Source organism: Larus michahellis, chromosome 5 (assembly GCF_964199755.1).
Source record: "Larus michahellis chromosome 5, bLarMic1.1, whole genome shotgun sequence".
NCBI classification, from domain to species: Eukaryota; Metazoa; Chordata; class Aves; order Charadriiformes; family Laridae; genus Larus; species Larus michahellis.
In genome coordinates, this window is record NC_133900.1 from 11693458 (window position 1) to 11707666 (window position 14209).

Sequence of the window (14209 nt, forward strand, 5' to 3'; positions counted from 1 at the left end):
TACCTTCTGTAAAAATATACAAGCATTGTAGTCAGCTTAATTTTCTATACCTGTCAGTGATTCATAGCGACGTTACATGGAAGAATTTCCTATATGGAAAATGTACGTATTTTAGAAACTGTGTAATTACCAAGTATTTATCAAACATGAAATACTGCGCTTCATGGGCATGAAGTGTCTAGGAGTGCATAGAGGTTGGGAATTCTAAAACCAGAAAGTTATCCATATTTAAGTTTAAGGACTTCTGGTTTTTCTTATCTCCCAAGTAAGTAGACGAGAAGATAAGATGTACGCATCTTAGCTGTTGCCGTTGTTAAGCCCAGCATCTCAATGCGTTTTCCTGTGTATCTGCAAGGAATGCAGAACGGCCCTTTGAGGGAGCTCACCTACATACTTAACTAAGTATAGATAAAGACCTCTGAAAACGTTAGCTCCTGTTGTTGCAGCTTCAGTCTTAACCAGTGGGATACCAAACGCATTGAAACCAAGTCATAGTTAAAACTGTATTATTTGATTGTTTTAATGCTGCTAGAGCACATGTTTGCTGGGGCAGGGACCAGCTTGATGTCTCTTTCACAGCGTGAAGTGGACATTGTTTTTCTGTTGAGTGAGTTAAGTAGGAAAATGTTCTGATATTATAAGTAAGAACTGCTTTTCCCCTGTGTAGCCATTGTTTGATGTACCTAAATATCAGAGGTGAGATTAGTTTAATGTAGTAAGGTGCTTGTAAGGCACATGGGACTCTGTTGGTTATAGTGCGTCTCTTGATGACCTGCTCAGTGTGTCCCGTTCAAAGCACAGGGCAGGGACTAACCTGATTACCGATTTCGGTGCTGTTCGGTTAGAAATGGACTGAGAATTGGGAGAAAGGTGCAGGAATGCACTCTTTGCATAACTGGTTTTGTTGCTGATAATGCCCAAGCCACTTCATCTTCAGGGCTTCAATGCTTGCTCAAGATGAACTAGCAGAGAAAGGAATACTTTTTTCTTCTCCAGTTCAAGAATAGTCGGCCCTCGATTTATACACATTACTCGGCACTGTATGCACATTTTTATTGCTGTGTGTGTACTTGCCCGTGGTCAGTTAGAGAAATACAGACGTTCTGTAGATGAATGTGCTTCAAGTAAGACCTCGGCATCCGAGGGCGTGAACTCCATCAGTTCCCTTTCGCTTCCAGGTTTTGGGAGGGAGAGGAGTCTGGCACTGAGCTGTGCATGGGACGCTTCTGCCGGTGTGAGCTCTGAGAGGAGGTATGGGCGAATATGGAATGGTTGTAGGCAGCGCTCTACCATGCCACGTGGATGTGTTTTACAAAGTCTGTTGTGTTTGACCATTTCCAGTGCTTTTGAATGGGAAGGAAGATATGAAGTCAGGAATGGTCTGCAGAGTTAGCTCCTAGATTTGTAGCTGTATTTTAATGGTTTATCAGACTCTAAGGTTGGAGACATTAGTTCTTTCAAATCCCAGAACGTACCAGCGGCTTTTGCGTTTGTCCCTGCCTGAACTTAGCCAGAATCTGCCCAGCTCAGGTATGCGGGATCCTCTTGCTGTTCCCATTAGACAATTTGTTGTCATGATTGCTATGAGTTTCCTGGATGATCTGACTGCTGAAAGTTTTAACGAGCCTAAGATTGCTTTTACAAATGAGCACTCAATATGCCATTAAAATTGTTCTCTCACTGGAAGGCATCACACTTGAGAGGCTGCTGGGGTAACCACAGGGTAAAATGGCTCGGGCACCAGCCAGTGAAGTCAGTAAATAAAAATAAATAAATGGAAATGCCAGGGGCTATGAGCGTGCACTTGATGCAGTTCAGAGCAATTACTGTTACCTGAAGGTGGGGAATCCATCATAGAAGCAGCCCTACCTGTGGGTGGAAAACCTGCTGAGATCAGCGTGGTTCCAGCCACAGCCTATCGGCGGCGGGCATTGCCTCTGAGGGCACCACTTGAAAGCTGAGCTTGACATTTTTCGAGGATTACAGTCATTTTTTTGGCTTGCTATTTTTGCACCGGCATCTCTCTCCCACTAGAAAGTGATCATCCCAACTTCTGTCCGGGAAGGACGTCATTTTCTTTTGGACCATTGAGAGCAAATGGGTCTCATGATGCTGCTCATTTGCAGGGGCCAAACATGTTCTGCATGTAAAAAATGACCAGTGAACATGTGTGTGTTGGTGTAGGGTACCTAAACTCTGCGATGGTGGAGACTTTAAACACTGTTGTGAATTAAAGTGGGATTCCTCCATGTATTTCCTTGTTTGGTATAAATGGTGGTATGAAATTCAGCCTAATTTCCCCAGAAGGAAAATCAGTTGACCCTCACATTCCTAAAAGCTGAACTAAAAATTTGGAGGCTCACATCAAAGCTCTGTAAATAAAGTGAGTAACACTTTGGACGCTTCTGGTGGGGACCGGGTGAGGGGGAAATTCCCTCTATAAAGAACACCCAAGTATTTAAAAAGAAATGGTTAGGTTTAAATATCTCACTGTTTTTCTTCTCCAGGGCTCCATGCTGAGGATTTTATTTTCCTTTGCAATGCTTAGGCTGCTAAGCCCTTTTCTCAGAGGTAGGCTGACGTTAGCACACTAAAGCGACTAGCAGGTTCACCAGAGCAAGTTTATTTGTAGTGTGGCCTGAGTTGTGTTTGAGGGTGCCATTACGATTCAGAAGGCTCCACAAGGTTTGAATATCAATGGCACTTCAAAGGGCTATAGCTGTGAATGAGCAGATGTGCTCCCTTGCAGGCCCCAGAACGGGGAGGGAGAGAGAGAGATGGGCTCGAAGGTAGGAAATGGGTAGCATTTGTTCAAGGGCACTAATAGTAAAGTAGGCACCCCAGGTCTTCATAAATGTGGTGGAGTCTCTCTGGGACCTGCAGACTGTGAGGGCTTGCAGCAGCCAGACTGCTCTCCTGGCTTCGCTGCCCTGTATGCCCCTTTAATCCAGCCAAGAATTGAGGAGAAAGAAATGCATTCGCTTTTCCCCTACAGCGATTTCTTTTTTTTTTTTTTTTTCCTGAGAGAGATATAAATGGAAACCATGTAATTTATCGTAGATTTTTCTCAGGTATCGTTTTAGATTTGGGGATTCTTTCCTAAGCCACCCAAAGCTCCTTCTTTCGCTTGGTCTGTCTAAGCAAAACTTAAACTTGGGGTAGTTCCTTTTTCTTAATCTTGTATTTTAAAGTAAGCTGAGCACTTAGTTTTATTACTGGGGGATGAGTGAGGAAGAGACCTATGGCAGTTTTTGGTCTTCACTGCTGATGCACTATTAAAAATTATGTTAGAGATTAGCGAAGCTGTGCAAAATCTAGGGCTTTTTGCTAGCATGATCAGAGTTACTTGCTTCTCTAAGAAGATCGCATCTTTATCAATAAGTCTGGTGGATATGGGAGAAGGCTAATATCCTTGTATTGGTGTTAAGTGACTTGACTAAGGTCATTCAAGCAAACAGTGGCGGGAACAAGAAATTGATGGCAAAACAATGTGATTTCATTCTGTAGTAATGAGCTACAGCAATAGCGTGGCCTTGGTACCTTTTAACTAAAGTAACTCTGTGCAGGCAGCTTGTTTCTATGTTTTTTCTGTCCATTTTATTATTTCCAATGGGATTTTACCTCCCTACCTTTCTCTCTGTAAATATGCTATATCAAAACTCGTATTGTAAACTTCATGAGGTAGGAAAAACCACCTGTGTGTCCATGTGGCAAGACATTGGCAAAACATACTTATGAATTTTATCCGGACCTGAACAGGCTTTCTGGTTACATCTGCCCTGTGTTGTGAGGAAGGCAGAATACTTTAACATCTACTGCTACAACCTCTTAGGAGATGGTTATTTTTCTCATGAGTGGTTAAAAAAAATCAATTGTGTCTCTTTCTGGTGGTGATGTAGGTGTTTTCTATGTAGAAGTGGCTGTCTCATAACTGGTGACCCTGCTGCGCTCGGTATTATCCCAGACTGTTGCTGAGATGCTTTGTGTGGTTGTGTGGTGTGCACGACAGCCCTGTGCTTAACAGCCCTCTGCTGCTGAGAGACCATGTGTCATGCTCGTGCTCTGAAAGGAAGGACTGGAACTGGACTTTCTGCCCTAACTTTGGCTGCGCCTCAGTTCAATGTGCTTAGACTTTGGAGAACCTCAGCAGTATCCTAGCAGTGTTTTCAAGGTAACTTTTCCAACTTCCAGACCTTAAATGCATGGACGGAGCACGCTGTAGGTTTGGACTGGCTGCATCACTCGCAAGTGCAGGGCTCTGGATGCGCTGCCCTGTAGATCTTGCCAAATGAGTGCCAATAACAGCTTCATATGGGCTACGCTTGAAGATCTCTAATGATTTCACGCCAGGTAGGCAACGCACTGATTTACTTAGTTGATAAAATGCTATGCCCTGGGTTCCACCAGGAAAGTTTTCTTCCCTTTGTGTTTATAAATATAATTAAATCGAACTTGAACATTTAAGCAGTTGGTTTGCAGAAATCAGCACATAATTTTGAGCACTGCTAGTCCATCTGCTTATGAAATGTTAGACTAAGTATGATACTGAAGTATGTGTACAGAATAGTATTCAGCAATGCTTTTAAGGCCAACAGCATTCTGGCTTGTATCAGGCATAGCGTGGCCAGCAGGAGCAGGGAAGTGACCGTGCCTCTGTACTCGGCACTGGTGAGGCCTCACCTCGAGTGCTGTGTCCAGTTCTGGGCCCCTCTGCACAGGAGGGACACTGAAGTGCTGGAGCGTGTCCAGAGGAGAGCTACCAGGCTGGTGAGGGGTCTGGAGACCAGGTCACACGAGGAGAGGCTGAGGGAGCTGGGCATGTTTAGCTTGGAGAAGAGGAGGCTGAGGGGAGACCTCATTGCCCTCTACAGCTACCTGAAAGGAGGTTGCAGAGAGGTGGGTGTTGGCCTCTTCTCCCAGGTGAAGAATGACAGGACCAGAGGAAATGGTCTGAAGTTGCGGCAGGGGAGGTCTAGATTAGATATTAGGAAGAATTACTTTACTGAAAGAGTGGTCAGGCACTGGAACAGCCTGCCCAGGGAGGTGGTTGAGTCACCATCCCTAGAGGTATTTAAGAAATGTCTAGATGTGGCACTTCAGGGCATGCTCTAGTGGCAGAGATTGTAGGTTGGGGTTTTTTTTGTGTGTGTATGGTTGGACTCGATGATCTCAAAGGTCCTTTCCAACCATGAAGATTCTATGATTCTAAGGTGCGCCCAAAAATCTATTAATAAAATGTGCCACACATCTGTGCTTCCTGCTCTGCGTAGTCAGAAGCTGAGGGTTCTCTCTTTCTTTGACCGACAAACCACAACGCTCCAAATGGCTGCTTAAGATTGGGTGTTAAATTTTTCTAACTGGCTTTGCATTAACCACAGTAGAAAAGGGGCTTAAGGACACCTAACCAAAAGGTACTTACAGACTGCATCTGCATCTAGATCCTTGTCATAATTTCTTGTGAATCCTTCCAAGGAGGAGATGACGATATGCATGAACTGCTGGGGACAGGTCCCAGTTTGCTGCTCTGCTGCAGGCTTTTTCTGTAGCCAGGAATGACATCCTAGCTGGCCACGTTAACTACGCTGATTTGGGGAGGGCAAGTATAATTCAATTTCAGCTAGACAAATGCGTTCTAATTTTAGCTTGTTTTATGCTAGCAGAAGGCTGCCTAGCTATGTGTATTTCTGTATGTAATTATTTTTGGAACTTTTATTTTTATTCATCTGTATCTGGTCTGAGACATATTTTCCTCTTTAGACTGATGGGCTGCACTTGTTCTATTCACAAGGAAGTTCTTCCTTCAGACCAAAGGCCCTATTTTATGTTAATATTCCAAATCAGTTTACCTTCAAAATTGTTGGAGCATGCTTTTGTGTTCTAACCTTTCTATATTTAATCTGACCTTGTTTGGTTTGGAGGAAACGTCTTTGTTAGCCATTGTTTGCTCAGGACTTTGATAATACGGGCACTTTGCTAATGTTAAGTATTTGGTTTTCTAGTATTTGGGGGTTTATTACACCAGACTAAGGCTCAAAGCGTATTACTCCTGGACAATGGCCTATGTAATACACAGGCACAGTTTTGCTATTGCTTTGGCTCCACTGATAGACCCTGTGTGAGAATCGCGGCTAGTTTTGGCCGCTCAAGAACAGTTGCCTGTCCTAGTGGTGCTATGCTGCTCGGTGGGGTGCATGGGACTGGAAACACACGCAGCACTTGGGGTTTGGGCTTGCTCTGTGCTGAAACCTGCGGAGCAGCCAGGGGAGGCTCTGCCCTAGCAGGGCAAATAAACATTTGGAGGACAGAGAAAGAGATACCAGGGGTGGGTGGAAGAAAGCTGGTGGTAAAAGCAGTTGTCGCAGCTGCTGAAGAGAGGCTGCAGATATGGAACGTGCCTCCAGCGTCAGTACAGATTTCTTGCCCCATCTTCTAAGCGCGCAAGGAACTGCCAAGAATCTGAGCATCACCAACGTGTTGAGATGGAAGAGAGTTCATATCTTCGGTACACGGGTTGTTGCTTTTGTCCTTCTTCTGAAGACCTCTCCTCCAGATTTTGTGCAGCATCTATTCACTTCTTTGTGGTGGAGGTGCGGAGAAGCTCCGAACATGCAGCAGATATCTGCACCCCAGTTGGTGGTGCAAAGCCACATGAGTCAGTCCGAACGTGTGCTTTGTCACTTCAAATATTCTCCTGTCTGGCGTGCCCGTCCCTGCCCCGCGCGAGGGCTGAGACCCTTCCAGCATGCCCATGCATGAAGCAGGAGTCTGTGACTTCACAGACTGCGTTCTGCACGTGCTTTGCTGGTGGTGTATTAGCGATTCAGCCATCGTACCAGCCTAATGACGCAGTATTGCCATTTTGTGAACTCCGCTGCGCAGACAGCAGCTTATTAGTTTCTGCAAGGATTTACTTTTTTCCCAGACCCATCACTTGTTTTATAAAGCTATCACGTACCATTTAAATACTTACCGCTGTTCTACAGTCGTCTTACAGTACTTTTTGCTCTGATATATTGCAAAATGGTCTATGTTAAACCCAGGGCAATAATGATTCAATATCAATCATTATTATAATTTTTTTCTTCAATGATACTTCATGAGATCTGACTAAGATAAAAGGAATTATTCTTTTAGAGATAGACTGTCATTATTTTTCATTATTTACTTTATTCTTGGAATAGTCTCATTGATTTTTTTTTTTTCAGATCATTTGCAGTGTTAGAATGAGTAAATAGGGTAAGAGTGAAAACATACTGTGTAGAAGAGCTCAAAGCTGGGAAAGCAAATCAAATATGATAAAATTTTTCTCTGTTACAGTGCATTTTCTATGGCATGTTTTTACTGCTCTTAGGTGGCTCAGGTTTCTCCGTGGCTCTAAATATACTTTTTACGTGCATGCATTATGAGAGTGCATTCTAGACTCGGTTGCTCGCATTTTCTACAGTGGCAAGTGGTTTTGTTCGGGTGTTTTTTTGAGGTCCATAACCATTCTTAACTTGGGCTTCCATTTTTATAAGTCTTAATTCTTTTTATTAAAATTCTTAGCACCTGTTTTCTAGTGGCCAAGTGATATGTTGCACCGCTTAGGATGAATGAGCTTTAATAACCATGATTATATCTGTCTGTAACATCTCTTCTGTGAGTGGATGGCTGCGTACAGTTGTTCTTCCATACTCAGCCATTACTGTTGACAGCATAACTGAGGGCATTTTCTGCACGGGTTTCTTTGGCAGTCCAAGTGGCTGCACAGATTATATCTCATCAGTCACAGGATACCACAAGAAAACATTCAACGCTTTGAGTTTAACCCATAACTCCAAGGTATTAAGTTACTAATTTGAAAACACGTCAATGAAAATTGATGTGTGACTTTCTGTCTGCAAAACAGGCCAGAAAGTACCATGGACTCTAGATCTTGAGCCACAGACACGGCCTGTAGGCCGTGCAGTTTCCTGCTCAAGAGGAAGGGGGCATTGGGTGCGAAACCATGGGAGTATCTTTCTGTTGTAGTTCTAGCGTCCGATGATAGCAGTGAGTAGGTGACCTCTGTTTACCCAGTTTCTTGCACTGGAAAAGCTTGCTTTGGGGATGCACCAGAAAAATGAAACCACCTACCAAATATGAGGCCAAATCATGGGGCTGACCAACTGATAGGAGCTTCTCCGCATAACGGGGTCGCTGGGACCCAAGTGGGACTGCTGGTCTACTATTTATCCTTTGAGACTGGCGCGTCAGAGGTGGGATATCTGGAACTCTCTGCATTGGAAAGGGACTGTAGGATGACACTCGTGTTGTATACGTGGCTAAAACAAGCAATGAAAGGCAAAGCCCTTCTGGAGATGATATTCCATTTTGGCAGTCATATTGGCAGACCGATTTTTTCAGGGGGGATTTTTCATGGCTCACTGTGGCGCAGGTAGGATCAAAATCAGTTTCCCCTTCTCTTGAAATGCTGCTGTGGGTCCCAGCGGAAGCAGGGTCAGGTGTGTGGTACAAAAGATGACCTCCTCTCCTTCATACTGATTTCACCCAGCTGCTTTGGCTGGGGTGAGCAGCAGGAGGAGCAGCACCAAGTGATGAGCGTTAGCCCCAAGAAGCTGTTGCTCGGGGGAACTAACGGTGTGAGAGTGAACAGCGGGCACACTGCGAGCTTGGAGGAGCTTGCTGGACTGAATGTGAAGCTTGAGTGAATAGTTCACCGCCACTTTTTGGTTTGGACACGTAGTCTACACAGCCCTATGGCTCAGAGAAACAAGCTCAGCAGAAAATAGGGTTTGTGTTCTAGCTTTGTGAGTATCAGAGGGGGGAAGATATGTTTCGTGCCAGAGACTAAGCAGCCAGCCCAGCCTTTTGTGCCAGAGATGACTGGAAAGTGCCTTGCCTCAAGCCGTGTCAGCAGAGAGGCTGCATGATGTACACACGCAACATAAGTAATACCCCAAATTTACTGGGGGGGGAAGGAGGAGAATGCTGCTAAGTAATCATTGATTCTATGATTATTCAGTGTTATCAATGAATAATTTTTTAGCTTAGTTTAGTTATGGCTTTCACATAATTAAGTCCCTGAGAATGAAATCTCGATATATTGTTTTTATTAGAGAAGTGTGTACAAGTTCCACAAACACATTTTTGCCAGGATAGCGAGTAGAGTGAGCGACCTTACAAACAAGAACAAGGTTATTCTGTAAGGTTGTGCGAAAAGGGGCAGCGCAAGGTGTGAGGAGCTCATCTGCTGTAACAGAGGGGAATAAGGGAGTAGCTGTAGAACAGAAAATCAGTTTTAAAAGGACTTGCTTGAATCGCATAATTAGATGGCAAATAATAACACAACTGTGTGACGCTGTCACACCTGGCAGCTGCTGATGTTTAACAGGAGATGTTCTGAATGTTTTAAAGCTTTGCTTCCTTTCTCATGTGATAAATAAAAGGAAAATCCTCTTTTAAATTAAGCTGGTAAAGTTCCTTTTGACTTGAATAAAATCAGGACCCAAATCTAGGAGTTGAATATACAATAGAGCTAAAAGTAGGAAGGAGCCATATTCTAAAGTACTTGAGGTGCTCTATTTTTTTATTTTTTTTAAGTCCTTTATTCAAAAAATCTTTGAGAATTCCTCCAGAGGCAACACACCAGTTCATTAGGTATTTTTCTTACCATAACCTTACCTTTCTAGTTGACAAAAAATTGCTGAACCTTTGATACGGGTTCAATGCCAAGAATAGTAATAGGGGAAAAAACCTTACAGTGTATTTATATGTTCACGTCATTCATTTACGTAAATGGTTGTAGAAGCTTCTTTGATTTATATGGCCAGCAGATGTTGGAACTTAAAGCACCTGCTAAGAAAAGCAGATTCTTTACAGCCGTGGCCTAGCCCTGTCTCTGTAGGTTTTTATTTTTCCCCTGGCCTCCTTGCTGTGGCCCAGCGGTATCTGTGCTATTAGTTCATCTGTGCAGGCAGCGTCTGTGGTGGGTCTTGGATGCTCTGTTCTGTGTGTCTGCCAGGCCCGCTTTGATAATGCAGCCAAGCCACTGCTGGTTGAAATGTGAAAAATGCCAGAAGCTTCTTTTTCTGTGTGTACAAAATCAGCCCAGGAGGCCTGTGACATGAGGAAAGCATAACTCCTTCTACTATACTGCTAAAAAAAAAAAAAAAAAAAAAAAAAAAAACAGCAAAAACCAAAATAAATAAAGGAGGCTTACTAGCAACACCTAGGCAGCACTGCAGCTCAAAAGCAGGCGCTTGTATTGTGTGAATTTGATACAATTGCCCTAGCTGGATAAAAAAAGTCCTATTAAGAAACTGCGGAGGAACTAAATTAATCCTAAGCAGACAAACTGTTTACTCTGCTGTTTGTCTTGCGCCCATCGGTGCGTCTGGAAATGTCTTGCCCGCTATTTCTAGGAGCTGATGTCCCAGCAGCATTGCCCAGAATTACAGTCAAAGCGCGCTGGTTTAGCCCGCGTGTATTTGGATACACAGCAGTAAAAACAATCTATTGTTCATAGCTGTTCTCTTCCCATCATAACCTCTATTGATCTTGCCTGTGCCATCCCTGGCTTGCAAAATAGATGCACAGCAGATGTAGAGCAAGCGGGCCAGCATTTCCAGTTTGATGCTAGGCATCAGTGAGCTGAGTGTTCCTGCAGACGATGGGAAATCTGCCTGTAAGGGTCTTTGTCTCCTTTTAGTGTAACTCTGCTGTATATGAAACTGAGAATGGGCGATGTATGCCTCGTCAATAGATGACCTGTTGTTGGGGAATTCGTAGGCTACGGGGTGAGGCTGATGTGGAAATTACTGCATGACGCTGGAAACAGCTGAAAACCTCAGATATCTGCACCAACACTCACACAGAAGGGTGATGTCCTCTTCCTTAAGTGAAGAGCAGGCTGTACCCCTTGAAGGGAAAAGGCAAACGCTGTAGATGTGGCACTCCTGGTAGACAGGCTGGAGTAGCCAGCCATCATCGCTGTGAGATGAGATTAATTGTTTTGGGCACATTAGGGTAACGGAGTAGCAGGTGACATTTGGAACAACAGTGAGATGTTTGCAATGACTGTGTTGCAACTCCTTCCCTGGTCAACGTCCATGCAGAAATGCGTGCTTGCCGATCTTCAGAGTGCAGTGAAGAGCTGTGCCTCATTGAAGTCTGGGTAAAGGACTATAATTTAAGTGAGCGTGGATGATGTACCTGAAACATGAAAATAAGGCTTGCTTACCGTAAAAAAAAAAAAAAAAAAAAAAAAAAAAATCACATCACAGTTAAAAATCCACCAATCATAAGGTTTTAAATTCAGTTATAAATCTCTAAATTATAGTTAGATCACAATTACTCCTTTTATAACACTTTTTGTAATGCTATGAACATTCTGCCAAGCACAGAAGCTTGAGTGTTAAAGGAATACATCACACCAATTAGTTAATGATACAGTTTTGTCTAGCCAAGTATTGTTTAAAAAAAAAAATAAATTTGGAGAGCACTAAAGGAAGTGACATAGTTTGGCATCTTGACTGATGCTGCGTGATCCTCGACCTCATTTATTTGAAGTAGTAACTGATCTGAAATACAGTATTTCTTTTAGCTCCTAATGACTTCTGTAATATCTGCTTGTAGAGTCAGTTCTCTGCCGTGGCTGTTTAATGCTTGCTTTTCAGTTCTCAGTAAGTCTTGACTTGTGCCCGATCCTGTGTTGCCAAAGTTGATGCCCTGCCATTTACCTCAACAGGTGCAGAATTAGCCCCTAGCACAGGGGGTGCCCTCCGAAATGTTGCTCTGCCCTGCTGTTACTGAAGGAAGGATGAGTTCAAGCCATTCCCCCAGGGATGGGGCAGTTACCTCTAGCTTCACCAACACATCCCACCGTTTGTATCAACAGTAGTTCTTTCACCTAGTCTGGAACCAAGTCCCTTCCAACTGAGAGCGCAGTTTCTCTTAGCCTTCACCTTGATCTGACACGCTTTACAGTTGTTACCTCCCCTCTTCTCTAGACAGCCTGCAAGTTAGAACCGAGGATTGCTGATGTTTGTTTGTCGGAACGTAACTTTGTCATTTTTCCTGCTGTCTGGCCTGCCAGATAGGGAGAAGTAGTAAAGACAGACTGTGAGTTACAGGGTGGAAATGAGAACGGGGCATTTGCGTTGTTCAGCAAGCTGGCATGCTATCCTGGCAGCAGCCAGCTCTTCAGATGACGTTCTTTGGCTTCGCTGCATCTCATTCACTAAAGCGCTCTCATTTGAACACTGACCCAACCCGATTCTTAGAGCTGAGCGTTTAATCTTGTGTTTGGCATTAAATTGCAGCTTTACTGTGAGAAATTTCAGAGAATAGCCTGCTACGTTGTAACGGACTCCACTGGGTGAGTTGGGATGGACTGTCTGAAGAGAGAGTTCCCAAGTGCGTTAAACGATTGCAAAGAAAATGAAGGAAGAAGTTAGACCTGCGGTCTGTAAATTAAGTCAGATGAAATGTTGTCTTAATTGGACGTGACAGTCATTTATGCTGCCCTAGTTTATTAGTGATAAGCTAATATAGGCTATCCATAGCTGATGGAATTGGCATACCATTCCTCATTGAAGTCGTTCCTACTTTAAGGCAGAGGTATCTACTCCTTGACTGAATGAATGTCTTGCTGACGTGAAGCAAGAGGCTCTCTGGCTTTAGGATTGCATACAGAAATAGGCCTGTTTGTGAGTGACAAACTCAGCTTGAAAAGGCAGCGTCAGGAATGTGAAAAAAGCAGAAGTGACTTGGGCATCGGCACAGCTCAAAATTGGTGTTCTGTATCATGATGTAAAAAGAAAAAAATCCCTTCAGGTAATTATACAGTATTGGCACAAACCTGTGCAAGGAGAGGCCAGTGCGTCACAGGCAAATCCCCTCGCTGAACTAGAGAAATAAATCCATTGCCTCAGCTGGCAGAGGGGACCAACACAAGTGAGCATCTCTGAGGCACCTTGTCTGGTGGAGAACGCGCGTCTGAGGACAGAAGATACAGATGACAAGTGTGTGGGATCCGGTGAAGATGAGGGAAGAGAGTCAGGTCCCCTCTGTGGAGAGATGATCCTATTGACTGGCCCTGTTTTGTTTCACCCAGATGGCTACTGAAGCAGAACACAAAAGTAACCGGGGAAACTTAGGTTGGAGGGGCTCTGGCATCCCGGTAGAGTCTTAGAAATATCCTACAGCTTCTTTCTGCTTGAAAGGGAAAGATAAGACACAGGGGCTTGATGAATAGAGGACGACTTATCTCTAGAAGAAATGATTAGTTATACTTAAAATTATTAGGTTGGAAATTCAAATCTCATCGCCTTAAAAAGAGTGAGGAGAGGTGAGGGGTGATCAGACTTGAAACAGTAAGGTGAATTTAATCACGTAGGTACAATACAGCTCTAAGGGACAAAATGCTGAGGAAGAAGGTTTAAGATATTATTTAACTTCTTTAATGATCTTGAAAGGTACTAGGCAGTACATTAATGAACTGATAATAAATTAGGAGGATCTTTGGATAGATAAATGATAAAAAAGGGGCATTGATTTCTTAATACAGAAAGAATAGCAAAATGATTTCCAAGCAATTGCCACTGAAGACAGCTGTGAATGCCAGAGAACTCTAATATTAAAGAATTACTTGTATAAAACAGTGGGTGTTCTGGCTGCATGATGTTTGAAACTAAAGTTTTTGCTCGAGCTTGTTCTTCTAGCAAGTGACAGAAACAACTCTTCTACGAATACTTCATAAATATTTAAATTTTGGTAGTTTATCCTTGATAACAGGTTTTCCAAAGCTATTTAAGTGTGAACCAGCAATACACCGCTAGTATGATATTGTAGGTGTGTTTCCAAAATATTCTTGAAAAATTAGCCATCCTTTTCCCATTCACATTTATATGTTCCCCTGCAGTTGGGCCATCAAACTAAGGGAAAAATTATCAATTTCAGAATTTTTCCTGCTACTTCTTTGACCGCAGCTGACAAATGTTGGGGGGCAGCATTGCACAAGATAATCTGTAATTCCCTCTCTCCGCACAAACGACAACAAAAAAATTAGTAGTGTCTTCAGTTAAATGTGAAAGGTACCTTAAAACTCGATGGCTAGCAGCATGACCCCCTTGGCCAGGCCAGTTGCAAGAGACGGTCCCTGAACGAAGGCAGTATATGTATAGTTGAATCACAGAAAAGGAACGGGAGCACCCCAGCTTCTGAGTAC

At 43.4% G+C, this 14209-nt stretch overlaps 1 long non-coding RNA gene across 1 annotated transcript in view; it reads left to right on the top strand.

Moving 5' to 3' along the window:
• The window catches only part of LOC141743810 (uncharacterized), a 202368-nt gene that overhangs the window by 24184 nt on the left and 163975 nt on the right, over positions 1-14209 (top strand). The gene's annotated exons all lie outside the window — the stretch shown is intronic.